The 15,370-nt window shown below is 43.5% G+C and overlaps 1 protein-coding gene across 1 annotated transcript in view; it reads left to right on the forward strand.

Annotated features, from left to right (window-relative positions):
- The window catches only part of nr5a2 (nuclear receptor subfamily 5, group A, member 2), a 68,254-nt gene that overhangs the window by 22,799 nt on the left and 30,085 nt on the right, over nucleotides 1–15,370 (forward strand). The gene's annotated exons all lie outside the window — the stretch shown is intronic.

The following is a 15,370-nucleotide window of genomic DNA, read 5'->3' on the forward strand; positions in this document are numbered from 1 at the left end:
GAGAGTTAAGGAAAGTCAACAGGAAGGGCAAAAGGGCAGGAGAGGGCTGAGGTAATGCACGTAAAACATGGAACAAACCAGGTATTATTTAACTGGTGTGTATATTTAACAAGATCAAAAACACTTCTATATTGGTACACCTGCTCACAAAATGTTCTCAAACCATCCTTAATGTAGGAGGCTCAGTGTCTCGGTGTCCATTCTGACCACATAGACAGCAACAACAGTTTGCATCTGATCTTTGCAAGTCAGCCCCACCTCTATCTCTGCTATCTTTCTGCTGTCGACTATTTCCGGTCAAATAAAGGCAGAAATGCTAAATCATGGTCATGGTCAGATCCACACTAGAAATTGATGGGATTTATTCTGGCCGAGACTCATCTGACATCCAAGTTTTGTGGAAATTCCGTAGTTTTTGTGTAATCCTGCTAACAAATGTGACAAAGAAAATGTGTCGAAGCAGTTTCATTCAAGGGAGCAAAATTTTATTTGAAACGGCAAAAGATTTGCTCAGCAAATTTATTTGGTTATGAGTTCTCGGCAAACACAAGTTTCAAAAAGATTTAAAAACTGCACTAAATAAGATGAGCATTTTAAACAGTAGAATTATTTTCTACACCGACTCTCCTCCATCAGTTTATTCAACTCCTCTAAGCGGCTGCACGTCAGTCAATCACCCCGTATGACAGATCCCCGGGGTGGGACAGGAGGGGGGCTGATGTTCACATCTCACACCTGAATATTCTCCACTTATAGATTTACCTGAGTGAATAATGTAAGGTCCTCTGATGCGCCCCACTCTGCCCTGCTGCATAATTTAACCCCCTCCCCCCCCTCCCCTCCATCTACATCCATAAATATTACATGAATTTACTTTGGTGAAATTATACTTACACCACCCACCCGCCCAGTTCAGACTGGAGGGTCTTTCTCTACAGTCTTAGTTATCCTCCTCATACACACACACAACCTTCTGCACACAAACGCACACACCTTGTTTTCCATGACCTATCCAGGAGCAGTTTAATTTTCAAGGTGCAACCAAGTGTGTGTGTGTACGTGTGTGTGTGGGTTGGAGAAGGAGGGGTGTATTGCCCTGCTTTGACCGCTGAGTGCACCTTTTCTTTTTTTCTTCACACCCCATAACTGAGTGGAAATTAATAAGCCGTTTTAGGCGTGATCTGTGAACCCTGGGAAGTGGTATATCTATACAGCCCTCCACACACACACGTGCGCAGATTCAGAGCCTCAGGCTGCGATGTCTGTCTTGTCATAGAGGTCAACAGTCCCCCCCACAACAACCTCCCCTCCCGACACCCCAATCCTGACAAACTGCAAGCGTGATGGGGTTGGCGGCCGCACGCAGTTGGCAGAGATTTGTAACCGTGTCCCTGGTCCATTGCATTTGAATTATTCGGCAGGCTGTGCTGCACCCCCAACACACACACACACACATACACACATCCTATAGCATGCTTGCTTTACCTTGGCTGGGAAGAAAGAAGGACGTGGAAAGAACGAGGGTAGTAGGAGAAGAGAGTTTAAATGAGTTACAGAAGGAGTAAAGAGAGCGAGGAGAGCAAAGACTGTGACGTGAAACTGAGAGGGAGAGAGAGAAAGAGAGACGGACTGAATGATTCAGAGTTGGAAAGGGACCACAAGAGAAAGAGGGGACAGAATCAGAGATGGAGTTAGAGACAGAGAGAGATGTAGCAGTGAAGAGGGAGGGAGAAAAAAAGAGTTGACCGTGAGAGATAAAGAGAAGGAGAAGGAGAGAGACAGAAGCAGATAATGAAGGACAGCTAGAGAAGGACAGACAGGGGGAAATGAGGAAGAGAGGAAGGTAGAGGGGGGTTAAATGGGAAGATGAACAAGGGGCTGTGAGAGGCAACGACCAAGGGCAAGAGGAGGAGGAGGAGGAGGAGAGGGGGGGTATGGTGAAGGACAACAGGAGAGGGTGTGGAGAGGGAGGGTGAAAAGGGGACCGCTAGGTTGGGGTGGGTTGGGGTGGGGGTGTAAGGGGGGAACAGGTGGAAGGTTAATGGGCCTGGAGCGGATCCACCAGACGCTCTTGGGCTTGATATATGGGCCCAGGGCCCGGCGCGGGGCGTAGGCTTTCAAAGATATATTATTTCATTTGAGGAGCAGCACCATTCTGGCCGACAACGCCCTCCCCCTACTCACCCCCACTTCCACCAACACCCCCCACAGCCCAGCATTTGTCCAGTGATAGATGACACGCCCCCCCACCACCCCAACACACACATGGTACACAAATACACATACAGTATTATCGCCCCCTTAACACACGCTTGTCTAATTTTCCACTTAATTTAGCTTCTTTATCTTTCTTTCTTTTCTTCCTTTCCTTTCCTTTCTTTTCTTTCTTTCCATTCATTCCTTCCTGTCTTCCTCAACCCCTCCCCTCCGCTGTCAGTCTTTCTCCCAGGCTGCAGGCAGGTCTTATGGCTGCCTGTGTGTTTTTTTAAGTTGCTATTTTAGTGGTAACAATATCTGTTTGATCAGTAGCACTGGGTAGGAGCAGGCAGGAGTTTGGGGAGGTGTGGGGAGGGAGAGGGTGGATGGGGGGGTTCACAAAGGCCTCTTTTCATTCATAAATTATTGACCATTGCGGAAGACATCACTCTCTTTTTTTCATAAATACTGTAAAACGGCCCTCCTGATTTCTTCCTCTTTTTTTGTCAATTCAACCGATACAACGTGGAGAAAGTCATCTTTTTTATCTGTTTTAAAGACACAGTGTGTGGCCGATCTAAAAAAGAGCATAAATCAGACATAACAGAGGCTGCTCTGTACCTGAGGACTACAGGTTGGAACCTCCTGAATGTGCTCAAGCGAGGCACTGAAACCATGAAGCACCACAGGTACCACAGGTGAAACATATACATATGTATACAGTATGTGTCTCAGAAGGATGCTGGTATTTGAAAAAGTCCTTATTCCACTTTCCCTGCATAGCCGAAGTCTGCATTTCCTCTAGCATCTGCAGGCGACTGCTGAACTGACAAAAATCAAATTTTCTAATGTCCTCCTCACGTCCCCTGATGGTTGTAGACTGAGCTTTAAGGTACAGCCTTTCCAAATACTGGAATGGTCCCGTAGGTCCAACCCCAGGGGGACCGCAGAAGGCCGGAAGGAAGAACAGGAAACTTGTTAAAAGAGAAGATTTAAGGTCGCCCGTCCCACAGGAGCGGCAACTATAAGGAGACGACGGGGGTTGGGAGGTTTTAACATGCGCAGAGTCTGCTCATCTACTTGTTGCTTTGATGAGGGATGAAAGGCTGTCATGAAGTACAAGTTTACAGAGCTACCAGCCATGATAGACTCAACTGTCCTCAACAGCATTTCCTCCTCCTTCTCCACACTCCACTCAATGTTTTCCTTTAATTTCTGTATGTATTCATACACACTGACAAGACATTGTTGCATGGATCAAGTGTCTGCACCATCCTACTAAACCTGCAGAAAAGATGTGTTTTTTTTCCCCATCTCACCCTCCTCTTCAAACCACCGCCGATGAAGTAGTAAAGAAAAGCAAAAAATTGCCTCCACCTCCTCTGTAGTTTTTCATTTTCAAGCAAGTTAACACAGCCTGATTCCCATTTGCGAGCACTTTGGGCATTCGGCGGGAGAAAGAGCAGGTTGCGTTTAAGTCTTGTTTGAGGACGATCAGGGTAAAAGCCTTTTTTATTGGCAGGTCATGCTGCTTGTTAAGACGGTGACGCAGGTGACTAGGCTGTGCTGTTAGCCTCGGTGGCCCCGAACTAACACGGTTGTTGTTTCACAAGTTGGCGACAGGCAGTCAAATCAGCAGGGAGAGAGAGAGAGCGTGTGATTGAAAGGCGGAGGAAGAAGTGGGAATGAGAGACAAAGAAAATAAAGAAAACAAAGTGGAAATTGGGGCTTGATTTAGTTGGCCGGGCTGCTAACAAATCAACTCAACAGCGTGCAAACACTTTACACACTCTGCCAAAGTACAAAGCAACTTTTCTCCCTCCCCTCTCCTCCTCTCTGCTGTGCTTACAGTTATGAGCCGTGTTAAATGTAGTTTATGCAGGAGCCTTTCCAAAGTGCCTCCCATCCGACGCTCCGCAAGCCGAAAACAAGCGGTGCTCACAGTTTGCAGCAGCAAAAAACAAATTAGAAGTGATCCTTGTAAAAATGTATTGTCATGTGCAGGCAAGCTTGGGGGCTGATGGTGGCAATATGTTGTCAGACCAGTGCTGGCATTTTGCTTCTAAATAGCTCCCAGCTATAGGGTTTCCTGGAGGTCAGAGGGGACGTGGTGTGGCTGCTGCAGCCTTACACCGACCCTCAACCCCTAAACTAAACTCACCACACAAAACTATGCAAACCTGTCAGCTAATTTATCTTCCTCTTTTACGCTGGCGTGCTTTACTTCTTGGGAAAGGACAGTTTTGAAGCATCGAAGCATGAATAGCTGCAAAAATTGGCATCTAATTGAAGGGATTCACTTTTAAATAGATAAATAAATATAAAATAATATGTTACTCAAATGTCACTGGACAATGACAAGCTGGCAAGGTCAGCATTATATAGTCAAATATGTATGTTGCATGAAATATGACAATAATAAGTCATGTTAGAAGACATTTATCAGCTAAATCTTGCCTATCATAAGGGACAGTACATGGCAAACCTCTTCAGGCAAACTGTTCCCCAAACTGCACAATGAAACACAACACTTCAACTGGCATTTCAAGTAAGAAAAAAAAACACAAAGTGCCTCAAGCTTCTTATGTTCCGATGTTGCGTGGCCTCAATTATCTGCCTGTAATCCTGCCTGCCCAAAGGTTGTGCCTGTGTCTGCCGCTTTCGTCACCGGGTTGTCAACAGTTGTCCCCCAACGTCTATTTTTGATGCTTATTTACGGCTTGTCTATTCTGGACAGGGAGTGGGGAAGCATGGGTGGTGGTGGGGAGGGGCTCGGGGGGTTCGGGAGACAATAGATAAGACACTAGTTGAGCAGAGTCGACAGCTTGCCGACTAGTTTTACTCTTAAAGACTGGACGGGTATTTATATTCAACTGGGAAGGAGGGTGATTGAATTTGCACGGCGATGACTGATGCATAGAGTTCACAGGAGTAATACTAGACGCTCCGGTTGTGTTGTGACGACGAGCGTAAAAATTTCAATGGGGGCGCACGCCAAACGACGACCCAGACGAGAAAATGGATTCAACCCCACCGGCAAAGTAGGACAAAGACACCTGTTCCTGGTCCCTACTTTAAGCGCCGCTTTCTTCGCTGGTTTTAATTTTGTTCTTGCTCTCCTTATTTCTTTTACACTGCACCAGGACCTTTTATTACTCTCACATCATTCCCTCTTCCTCACCTCTCAATCTGTCAATCCCTTTCTCCAGTTCTCCCAAAACTCTATAACTGCAGACCTGGCACGAGCCACGGATAAATGATTCCACACATGTGAAATAAAGGCATGGCACTAATAATAGGCATTACAGTCCTGCGTTCTTTTAGGATTGCGCCCTCTCGGAGGGGGATAAAAAGAGGCTTTTCAAGCAAGCTCAAACAATGACGAGCAATAAACCAAATATGCCGAAAGGGGACTTGCTGAGAGGGGTGTCGACAACACCGTTAAACCTCTAGAAATGAACCAGGGATGTTGAACAAAAACCAAAGAAAGGCAAGGTTTTCAGGTGGCAAGCCGCAGTCTCACCTTCCCTCAGGCCAATACTTTATAGGCCACATGTTGCACTGCACTTCCCATCAGCAGCAGCACCACCACTAGGCCTCATACTGCCGCAGCTCTGCTATACAGAGACGTCTTCCTCCTAATACAGATGCAGTCATGGCAGTTTCTGTCAGCCGAGGCCTGGAGATGCACTTCAGGGAGAAGCACAGCTCCATCTGTTCTGCGGCGTTGTGGTTTTGATGCCTCGTCTTTCCTTGTACTTCGACTGTTTACATATCACAGGAGCTCCGGAAATGCTCAATTAGTTAATTCAGATATTTAATTTGTGCATCAAGGGCTGTGATCCCTATGATCTCTGGAGCTGTGCCACGTTTGGATGAAGATTCACAGCTGTCTGCTCTAAAATCCACCACCTCAACCCCCCATCAAAAAAAAACAACACACACCCATCCCAGCGCGTCAAGCGCTAATGGGAATCTGTGTCTCCCGCCCTCTCAGACAGAAAGCATCCCTGCATCAGTCTCTGCATTTTAAAACAGCTTTGGTCTTCTAAGCTGCGTTAAGGTATATTGCATATGTCTGTGGGTGTAAGTGTATGTGTGTGTGTGTGTGTGTGTGTGTGTGTGTGTGTGTGTGTGAGGGATGTCTCTACCGTTCTAAATAATACAAAAGGGGGAAGCCTTCAACCTGCTGTCTTCTTTGTCTCCTCTTGTTCTTGTCTTAACTTCCTCTTGACGCACAGGCAGCCAGACAAGGATTATGGGGTCATTTCCTACCGTCTGTCAGTGAATGTCGCACAGACACAAACACACACAATTGTACAGAAACACATACATGTGTGCATCTAAATCGTCTTTGTCACTCACGTCTGAAAGAATCCTGACCGTGGAATAAAGCGAATACAGAAATCTGCACCCACTCCTATTCATACCTGCATAAATACACACACACTCATCTCCTCTCCTCCTTATATTGCATCCCCTCCACCTACGTTTCACACTCAGCACACAAACACCAAGTAATAAATTGCAGCATTAACTCAAATAATGATTGCACAGCATGAAAATTCAATGGCTGGGGCTTAATGCCCAGGAATCACCTGGTAGATTAAGGGTGTGTGTTTGCGTGTGCTTGGGGAGTCTGCATGTGGGGGGTGTTGATGGATCAATAGGAGTTCTATGATCAGTACCTCCCAGCCAGGAACCTTATAGACAGTCTTCTCGCACAACTCATTTTACATCTGGATGGCATGCATTTTCCCTGTCTGCAAAGGAGAGAGTGGAGTGGCGGGAATGGAGCAGGAACCTGCACGTGTGTGTGTGTGCACGCAGGTATTACTGTCAAGCTGTGTGTGTCTGTGTAAGTATGCAGGTCTTGACATGGTTGCTTGTGTGTGTGTGTTGGAGTGAAGGAGGAGGAAGGGTTACTTTTGGGAGATGCTGTTCCCTGGGCTGCATGTGTATTAGCGGTCTAATGTTCATGTGAATAATTGATTAGGGCCTCTCTGTGTTTTTGATAATTAGTTGATAGCTTCTTAGCTCTAAGCCCTGAGATTTCACATGTGTGTGAGGATGAGTGTGTGTGTGTGTGTGTGTGTGTGTGTGTGTGTGTGTGTGGTGGGGGTAGGTAGTCAACTTCTGAAGTATCCTGAAAACAATAGCTCTCAAAAAGACAAGAAAAAACTCCTTTCCTCTAAGCCATGCACTCATGGATTAACTTTCCTCAGAAATGAGGCAACAGTACATACATTTCGTTCTCATAACCTCATTTTTTTAAGGAGTTCTCTTTCATGCTCTCAGAATAAAGTCGAGCCCAACTCACCTCTCTTTAGGTACCAAATTGATGATCGAGATAAGGCTTCTGTGAAAGATTTTGTACATATCTAGTAAACAGACCAGCAGACAACAATAAACATGGCATGCATGAAAAGATATCAATTGAAATTCATGTCTGGCCCCTCACTGGTCCGTTCTCTCGCCGTATTGATTTTTTCTATCTTTCATATGCTTATGCATCAAGTAAAAACGGAATAGGGAAGTTTGGGGCGTGCTTGGTTCATTCTTGAATCCCCCGCGCTAATATCAGACGGAGAAGAGGGTTTGTTGCCATCGTCAGCGACCTTGAGAAAACAAGACGTTCTCCTTCCCGCCGCAACACACAGACCCACAGAGATACTTTGTTTTTCCTGCCTCATGAATGTAGTGCCATGCACGCTTCTTGTGGATTCTCACAGATGTGTGTGTGTGTGCGCACATGTGTGCTCAGCTGACTTAAGCCAACAATTCAACCCTGGGTGATCCATCCAAGACTCGTCTGCATCTTTGTTATTTTTTTTCGTATCTGTTTACAAATTTCTTACACACACATTGCTACTGTAGACAGATACAGCTTTTTCTGTATTGAGCTGCCTTATTCTCTTATGTAGAGCAGGAAGACTTTATTAGCCGCACGTCTCGTGCCCAATCATTGGCTGCATTTTCTTACACAAGTCTGGGACAAGAAGGAGGAAGTAAGACTGTGTAGACGGGTGACAAGATGCGAAAATGGGGAGAGGGAGAGAGCACGGCCAATCGAAAGCAGAGTGTTCTCAGGGGTCAAAGGTCAGCCTCCAGAGTCTGTTAATGCAGCCACCGTGGGAACCGATCAATCTCAGTGCCGCGGCCGTATCGATCAGACGTGGGCACACACTTAGACACACACTAGCATTCTTTCTGATGCACACACACACACACACACAATACAGCATTCATTCACTTTGACAAATGTTAAGAGGTATGGATGACGTTTACCTCACCAAAGTAATATTTCAACATGATATCTTTACTTTTACTCAAGTATGACTGTTGGAGCACTTTTGAAAACACTGTTTGCTGGAGAAATGGACACATAATCGCAAAGAGCAAAATAATCTTTCCTCACAAAAATATTCTCGTGCAAGCTGGAAAACTCTTCCGTGCAGACACGAGGCCTCCTTGTGACAAAAGTGATATTTTCTGTGCTCGCAGATGGCCTGTGGCATCTCTTCGGCTGTTTGGGGACACAATATCAGTCTAGAGTTTCTGTGTGCTCGAGGGAGATAAACCCCGCAGGCATTCTCCACTACCTCATGTGTTGGATTAGAGATACGTGCACCCAACAAACAGGTGCCAGTGACATGAAATGTTGATGAGCGTGCACCCGTGATATGCATATAGTGTCGATACATAGCGTGCATTCACAGGGCAAATCACAGTGAGTCGTATCAAGCTGATGTTAAGTCTGTTAGCTTATTGTCTTTTAGAGAGATATGCATTAATGTATCTCTGGATGCCTTTTTGTTTCTGGGCCCATGTTGGTTTAGGATCAACCAGGATCATACTACTGTACATTTAAAAGAGTAAACTGACCACTATGATTAAAAACACAAATTAATGGTTTACTTTCTTTCCCAGTTTCAGTCTGATCTTATGAGAAAGTTTGAAATACTACAGAATATAAAAAATGTGTATGAGTCCAACAACTATCAGGTTAACTGCTGCCATTCCTGAAAATCTCCTCAAACGCTAATCCCAGTCAAGCCCAAAGTAAATTCAAAGCTATTGTTGAACCATTTGGAGCACAGGCATGGTTTACAGTCTGATTTTTCCAGTCAGTCAGAAGCTCTGTAAATGCTTCCACGAGCTTTGAACACACTGAATTATTCATTTACTTATTTCACCTGAATTTTTTAATGTACAAATAAGCCTGCAGATGACCTGTAACTGCCTCTATTAGCTGGGAAACACAATGGGTCCAAATCTTATAGTTTTACATGGTCCAAGTTCAAATTATAATAATATCACTGAAAATGGACACTCACTGAAAATGGACACAAACAGTTAACCACTGTTTTTCTGAGGAAATAACAGGCATTTGGCAAAAAAAAAAAATGCATTTTGTGTAGTAACAGGAGCATTAAACTCGTTATAGTTCTTTATACTCTTATGTAAACGAATGTTGTGCATATAAAATAGTCAAAAACAAGTGCTTACGTGGACAAACAGCCTTTTAAAAAGAGCAAATTGCTTAAAATGTCATGAACTTGCACATTTTTTAATCTTAAAGACCTCATGAAAGTCAGTGAAACAAATCATAACTGTGTTCTGTAGTTTGTGTATTTAACCCTCACCCTACACACAAAGAAAAACATCCACTGTCTCTCCATACTTTACTCTTAAGTTTTTGTACAAGTTTACTTACAGCAGTGTAATTAAGAATGTACACTAATGTACAATATCATTTGGAAGCACAACAAGAAAGCTTTAACGGTTACCAAACGACATTTGAAACTTAATGATTTATGAAATAAAATCACATTTTATAAGAAGATAAGAAGTCCAGCTGTATGTTTCCCTGACTTCTAATAATTTGCTGATCATGTTGATTCTTCACTCACACTGGAAAAACGACATCCTAAACCATTATGGCAGGTAACCACCAGGTATTCTGGTAGCTTTAATCTTTGTCCGCTGGCTGACAAACTGCTGAAGCTAGTTGCTCAGTATATTATCTCTAGTATTATCATTCCTCTCTGCAGGCCCCCTCCACCTCGACTAGCAGCGCCACCTGCTTATTTTCCCAGCATTCTCATCACCCCGCCAGCCGTAGGATCGAGGCCCACGTGAACCGTATGCCGTGATAAACAAGAGCTGGGTTGGTGATGTGTGTATTCTCAGCCACTTCTGCAGCGTGTAGAGGAGAGCAGGACATAGGACACCCAAAGGCCACCTCTCCCTTCCCACCAGGCCGCATAGCTGGAACATCCTGGGGATTTTGTCACTCACTCTGTTGTTTTTTTTTCTGATGGATGTAACTCTATTTGTGGCGTTTAAAAGTTACGGCTGCCAAAAATGATTTGCGGTGGGATATATGAGGCATTTGCTGCTTCATTTAAAAGGAGTCAATGGTGACCTGTTCTTTTCTTTCTGCCTCCCTTGTACTTTTTGTAATTGTTAAAGAAGAAAGAAATAAACAGACTAATAATAAGATTTGAGCTCAGGTCAGCAGGATTACATGTGTCTCCACAGGAAAAACTGTCATGATTTGTGAGAGATTGATGGCAAACTAGTGGAACAAAATCACTTTGCTGGCGATGGCACCCCACACTGAGACTCTTTTCAATTAAATAACCAAACTAAACTGGAAGCGAGCTACAGTATGTTCAAGCACAACATAATTAAGTGTTCGCAGCACTCTGAGAACAACAGGCGCTGTTCTAGGTGAATTAATGCCTGTTCCCAGGTGAATACAGGGCCTGTTTGGCTCAAGGCGAACAGATGCCAAGACAGGACTGCACCAAAGGACGGCTGCTAGAGACGCACGAGCATTGATGTCGGCTTCAAACCTCACCTGTAGTACTCCGAGACAGCATTGATTCTTGTCCAGCATAGAGAGACGGAAAGATAGAAGCACAGCTATTGTTTATGTACGAGTCGTTTGAGGCAGATAAACTCACGCTCTGTGTGTGTGTGTGTTTGTGTGTGTGTGTGTGTGTTTTCTCCCCCCGTGTTAAAAAAAAATAGCGTGATTCTCTCCATTCATTAAGGCTCCACAGAAGGAGATTCCATTAATCTGTTCATTAGGCCACATCAAAAATGGAACTACTTATTAAAATCAGATCCAGCTGTGTACTCTCGTTAAAGCCCGCCGTACCGTACGAAGCTTAACAATGCTCGTGGCACTAGACCAAACCCCGGCCACAAGAAAGGGGGGAAAAGATTCAACTCCATTGGCCTGTTTTGACTCAACACACCATGATAATTGCTCCACTCTTAGCAGGGGGCTATGAATAAACATTACTTTTGTCAGCGAGCCTCTGAATGCTCCATTTCCAATTAATTTACATTTGCCCAGAAATGGAGGGAATATCTGCTCTTAATCACTATGTTTTATTTTCTCAATTTCCCCCAAGTCTTTTCTCATTCTCTCATTCCCTGTCTGGCACTTTCATTCCCCCTCTCACCCAACACGCTCTCTTTCTTTCTCTACCTCTCTCTCTCTCCCTCTCTGGAAAATCCCATTAATCTTAGGCAGTGGTTTTGAACAAAAGCTATGGGCTAAGCGATTGATCCTGGCATTGATCCCACTCGCCTGAACGATCATAAAGGTGTTAAATTGGTTTCTTGGAGGATATGTATTTTTCATTGCTGGCTGCTCCAAGTAGAAGTTCCTGCTTGGAATTTCTCTCATTTTTTTAGCCAAACACTGGTGATGATATTAAAATATTAAATAGATCACACCTTGAAAAGTAGCCTTAAATGTGGATATTGAGGCCGGTTTGAAGCGATTTCTGGGGAGTGTGTTTTCTGCATCAGCCTGAACCTTAGCAGCTAAATCCCTATAATGAGTTTTACTCCATTCAAGGACAGGTAGACTTTTGATTGTTCAACAGTGTAAGTAAAGGTAGAAAACTCCTTCTCTTGAGTTGCTGAAAATTCTGCTGTGAATTTGTGCTCATACACTTAAACTTTTTTAACCACAAAGTGATTATGTATCAATTTCATGACCGGCTAAATTTAATCCAAGTAAATATTTGAAGATTTTAGTACAGGTGAAGTATTTTCAGAATAAGAATAAGCTAAGAGAAATATGAATGTTCATCGGCAGCGCATTTAGTGGGCTTCCAAAATTAAAGAGAGCATACAAAGACTAATATATTGGGGCTATGAAAAGTGTTCAGCTGCAATGTTCCTTTTGTATACCCTACCAATTTTGTAACCTTGAGTGTGCTGCTTGTGGAAATTAAAATGAAAAACCAATATTATCATAAAGAGAAAACGTCTCTACTTCACCTTCGGAGTAATTCACTAACATACTTTATTTTCAGATTTATTGCATTTCTAGAGTTTTCTATTCAGCAAATTGAATTTCCTGCAGCAAAACCGATGAAAGCTTGAGAAATGATGAGTTTGAACTTTGTATTAGATTTTCTTTTATATATGTCTGTCTTTTCAAGGCACTGCAGTGCTATTATACATCCAATGGTTAACAAAGCTTTAAATAAATGTATAGAAACTTAGAAAAGAAAAAAAAGGCAGCGCTTCAATAAATTGTAAGATAGTTTAGCTTGTGTGTTATACAGTTTTTACACCAGAATTAGCAGGTCTATACAGGTTTTTAAACACTATAGATATAATGTGGTACATGTATAATGTATAGGGATGTTTTTTGAATTATACTAGCTAATAAAAGGATTACGTTTACAAGTCACTCACCTCAGCCAACATAAAAAATATATATGTACTCTTTAACACAGAGCTGAAATAACTCTTATATCCACCAAACTGACCACCATATCCTGACTCTCCATATTGCTATGTTTTGAGTAAGAGCATTTTACAATATATTTATACCTAGACACCCCTGTCAATGAAAAAATACTGAGTGTTGTTATATCAGGCTGTAACTAATAAAATAGCAAACAGTGATAGCGGTGATGATAAGCATATCGTGTGTCACAAAGCCATACTGGGAAGTGAGAAACACTCCAGGAATAACAACACAACAACAACTTTGTTTCCTACTGGAAACAAACATTGCTGGAAACAGTAAATTAGGAACTGACAGTGTTATCTTAATTTTCCACAACCACGTGATGAGATAAGAATTGACCAATTAAATGAATCACCTGTTTTATTGCTTGCCGGTGACAGCAACATTTGAACTTTGTAGCGTCATATTGTGAATAAATCAAACTGGGAAGGGTTGTAATCAGCCACTGGCAATCAGCCAATGTTTTACTGACTCTAGTGGCACAGAGATAGCGCTCAAGACTTGCGTGAAAACACAAGAGGAGGCGGTCGTCGACTCCATGTTAGAAGGTTCATATTATCTGAGAGAGCAGGCAGCAGATCTTGTAGGATCAGGCGCCATGAGTGTTGCTCATTCGACAGAGCAAAGGAAGAGCTTGTCAGGGAAACAGCTCGTGTCGCTGGCACTTAAAAGGTCAGCGAACTGAACCCCAACCCCTGGCCCGCCCCTACGCCTGTCTGTCTGTCACCAGTCCCCCTCTTCCAGGCGGGTGTCCCCAGCCCTCGTCTAGGCTGCTATCACCCGCCGTCATCCCCTCTGAGCTGCCCCCCTTTGATGACCCAGGCCTCTTGTCAGAGAAGAGCCTCCAGGCAGGCAGAGTGAGGACAGCCCTTTGATGAGGACCCCGACACTTGCCAGCACCACTGACATGCAGGGGGGGGGTCCTTTGAAGAGCCCGGGCCTTACATGTACCCATCCGTCCACGCACGCACACACACTGTTACACGTGCTTCCAGGGTAGATGGAGAAACGAACAGAAGAGGATTGGGGCGCAGTATAGAGAACTCCCTTCTTTGACTGCGTTTCTTGCTCTCTGATGGTTTTAATGAAGGCATTTGAATTTCTTCATCCTGTGCACGAGACGCCTTTAGTATGGGACCAGAAAAAATAGATGTATAGGAAGACAAAAAGAGTGCATGACACTGTCAAAAGTATCAAAAGTTCACAGAAGCTTTGTTGTATTATGTCTTTTGACTTTCACTGATGAAAGACGAATGGGAGACGTGAGGCAATACAAGATTGGAATAATGTTTTGCATAATTTTACCATACTATTTATTTTATCTTGCGAAAAGGTTATTTCAGTGTAGGCTCAATAGAGCTATGATGGTCTCAAGACAGTTGAAATTGTGAAATAGTGATGAAATTGGAAAATTTGCGTCCATGTACGTGGATCCTAAGGGCTTAATGTCATCAGTATTTAAAGAACCGATTTTTACATATAACTGAAACCCACAGTCTTTCCCTACCTTAACCAAAGTGAATCCTACAGATTAAATATCCTGACAATTGCACCTTTAATGCAGTACACATTATTTTTGTGCGTACACAAATGATGTACTGACTGGGCTGACACAACATAAAACTTAAGAGTAATCTAAATCTGAACATGGCAGCTGTGGCCAAAGACAACCATAGTCATTCAAGTATTCATGTCCTCCAACAGTGAGTATGTGATTCAGCTCTGCCTGGTCAATGCTATGGCACTTGTATTGTTATGTCTGCCTTAAAGGTAAACAGTCACTGTTTGACACTAGCCCTGAATCAGCAGTCATAACAATTTTAATCAACAACCAATAGTCTTCACACTTGGCCACAGCCACCTTATACAAGGTAATAAAGTGTTAGCCGCTGGCAGCTACAGTTGTTGACATCAAATTAGTACCAAAGGTCATTCAACAAATGGATCCCTGTACAATTTCCAGACGGCACAGAAAGAAATTCCTTTCAGCAGTGTTCATGCTGCACCTGCCTGTGTCGCAAAGTTTTAACATCGATCCACATTCTTCACCCTGCAATTGACGTCGGTGATGAACACCGCAGACAGTTCTCACAGACTCAAAGCAACAAAGTAATTCACACCACCACAAAAACCGCAGTGTGCCCAGAAAGACACATTATTCCCAATGACACCACAAAGAGGACAATGTTTGTTGATAGAAAAAGGGGGGAGAGGGAGGAGAAAGAAAGAACCTCTCATACATTTTCCTCATTCCTTCCTCCTCAATGTGGCCTTTTTGTGTCTGAGTCTAGCTATGTGGAGTAATGATTAACACAGCCAGGCATGGGAAGAGACTAACAGTTACAATGGAGGGGGTTGTTTTGGTGGAGAGAACCACCGATTGAA

The sequence above is a fragment of the Pagrus pagrus genome (genome assembly GCF_965226575.1).
Source record: "Pagrus pagrus genome assembly, chromosome: 6".
Classification (NCBI taxonomy): Eukaryota; Metazoa; Chordata; class Actinopteri; order Spariformes; family Sparidae; genus Pagrus; species Pagrus pagrus.